The following is a 2,984-nucleotide window of genomic DNA, read 5'->3' as shown; positions in this document are numbered from 1 at the left end:
ATGTATGCATGCATGTATGTATGTATGTATGTATGCATGTATGTATGTATGTATGTATGTATGCATGTATGTATGTATGTATGTATGCATGTATGTATGTATGTATGTATGTATGTATGTATGTATGTATAGGGAAGCTTCTGTCTACTAAAGTTCACTCCGAAGACCCTTCGTCGAGATTTCACACCATGGCACAGATTCAATAGTTACGGCTATTTACACCGTGGGTTCAAATCTCGATGTGAAAATATAGTACCAAGCAAATCCTGGAATTGATTTAATTGACCTGTCTCCCCCACCCCCACCCTCACCATAATCCATAACCTTGGTTAGAAAGTGTTATTAACACTGTCTTATAACCGAAGACGATGTTTTTAGAAACGTTTGTTGCGTATTCTTGTCAATAGCCGCAGTCAACTAGCTCAGGTCCCCGCTAGACCGCCCTCTAACAACAGTTAGGACCCATGGACATATGCAGTGATGGGTATCACTCGTCTCAACGGAGCTCCCTAAAACACCAGAGTGGATAAATATCTTCATCAATGGTTACACTGACCTTCAACTCACCGTTCATCTTTTTCTCTTTTTTCTCTTCTTTTGTTTGTTATTCATTTTTTTTTTTCTTCTGAAAGTTTTTCCGCCCATTTTCTAAACTATCTACGCGATTACCTCCCTTACACGGACCATCTAGCGTGTACGCTTGCTTGTGCACGTACAAACGTACGTACGTACTTACGTACATACATGCATACATACATACATACATACATACATACATACATACATACATACATAGGTATACATATATATCTATATATATGTATACACATACATACAAAGATATGTGTGTATTTTGTGTGTGTGTGTGTATGTGTGTGTGTGTGTGTGTGTGTGTGTGTGTGTGTGTGTGTGTGTGTGTGTGTGTGTGTGTGTGTGTGTGTGTGTGTGTGTGTGTGTGTGTGTGTGTGTGTGTGTGTTTGTGTGTGTGACTCTTCTGCATTTAATCATCTAAATTCCTTCTGTGAAGAGGGAGCTGGTTTCTAACAAAGATACAAAGCTCCATCTTTGAAATGGAGATAACAAAACTATGTCCCGTTTTAAAGCTGAGAAAAAGCCTTGCATAGCTTCACTGTTTCACTCACACTCTTTACTTGTAATGTGCGAATCGAATCCAAGCTTATCCAGACCGATAGTTCGGCATTTACTTACAAAACCAATTGCTCCAATTATTACAGGTAAAAATGTAAATTTGTAATCCGGATATAGAAGCTGGAGGTTTCGAAGCAGTTGTCCATAGATATCTTCTTTGATTTCCAAAGAGATATTCACATCAGCAGGTCAGGTGACCTATGTGGCGGTACATACCGCTTCTTGTGTATCCCAATCAACAATATCCGGCTTATTGTACGTACGTACGTATGTATGTATGTATGTATGTATATATGTATGCATGTATGTATGTATGTATGTATGTTCCCGCTACTCACCATTAGAAGGGAAACAAAAAAAAAAGACGAAAGGGAGTTAACTCCTGCAAACTTAAGTGATCGAAATCTGTGGTAACGTTCGACCAGTGTTTGAGGACGGGATAATATCTTGGTGAAGGCTTAGGGTCAGTTGAAAAAGGGGCCGTGCGTAAGAAATGAAACTTCCAACTAAGTTTCAAGTCAAAATTTCTTTTGAACACACACGCACGCTTGGATGTGTGCGCGCGCGCATACTTGTAGACTACTAAATTAATTTTGCCCTTAATGGTAGGGCACATGTTTCCTTTTTCCTCGGGAAGAGAGTTATTTTTGCGTCTATAAGACATCGAAACGGGGTGTGTGAGCCCGAAACAGTTGGGGAAACAGTGATAAAGAATTTTGGTTCACACGTCTTACATAAATTTCTAATGCCCGCTATTTACTTACCCCAATTCTGTAAAAATCTCTTCATTGCCCACATTGGTGACATTTTGTCTTTTAGTAGCTTGTATTTTCCCATCATTTCCAGCTCTTTTTCACTCACTCGTACATCTTTGATCTTCGTTTCCTTCTTCCTTTTATCCATTATATCAATGTCTGGTCACCGAGCATCAATTTGTGAGTCACACTGGATTGTAAAATCGCATAAGATTTTATACTCATTATTATTGGTGACACCCGGTTTATGGTCGTACTATTTTCGTGTTCTTCCAGGACCGTTTTGCTCACATAATCTCCAGCGAACAAACTAAGCCATGCTATCATGCCTCCCTTTACTATTCTCTTTGAGCCAGTTTGTTATTCTCACTCACAACATGTGGGATTGTTTAGTTTTTGTTGCCACACATCCTACAAAAAAGTGATTCTCTGCTTTATCTATTTGGAACTTGGCATCATAAAATAAAGAAATCATCGTTATTATTATATGAAAACTCTCAGCTTATTTTGCTGGTTATGATGAAAAGTGTCACCTGTTCACCGCCAGCAGACTAAGCTGACTCTTGTTTACTGGTCATGCTTCAAGAACCCTGCGAAGAATCCCTGCAGTTCCAAGCAATGCTGATTCTTGTAGGTCTCCTACCTTCACACTTGCACCAATCTTTTCCAGCCATGTTGGTAGTTGAGTGCTGATACTTCCAAGAGCACCAATTACTTTTGGTATCACGTCTCTTCTCTTCATTGACCACAACCTTCGTATTTCCCACTTTAAATTGTCATAGTTGTTTATATTTTCTTCTTTCACATCGATCCTGTTGTCACCGGGGAAAAGCTATGTCGATTATCATACATGTTCTTTCTCTCGATTATCATACATATTATTATTATTATTATTATTTTATGTTTGACTTTTGTTTTGAATTTGTACAAGTTGGATCCAAGTCTCACCCAGAGACCTCAAGAGACAACAAGTTAGAAGTTCATGTAGGTGTTATGCCTAGGGTACCATATATTTGGATTTGTACAGTTTTGTTCAAGTGAATGTTTAAGAATTATTATTATTATTATTTTTATTGTCAT

At 38.3% G+C, this 2,984-nt stretch overlaps 1 protein-coding gene across 2 annotated transcripts in view; it reads left to right on the top strand.

Annotated features, from left to right (window-relative positions):
* LOC106869041 (paired box protein 5 homolog) overlaps window positions 1-2,984 on the top strand; it is a 66,521-nt gene that overhangs the window by 62,028 nt on the left and 1,509 nt on the right. The window lies entirely within an intron of this gene.

Source organism: Octopus bimaculoides, chromosome 4, assembly GCF_001194135.2.
Source record: "Octopus bimaculoides isolate UCB-OBI-ISO-001 chromosome 4, ASM119413v2, whole genome shotgun sequence".
Taxonomy (NCBI): domain Eukaryota; kingdom Metazoa; phylum Mollusca; class Cephalopoda; order Octopoda; family Octopodidae; genus Octopus; species Octopus bimaculoides.
Note: the sequence above shows the minus strand (reverse complement) of the source record. Positions and strands in the feature narration are given on the sequence as shown.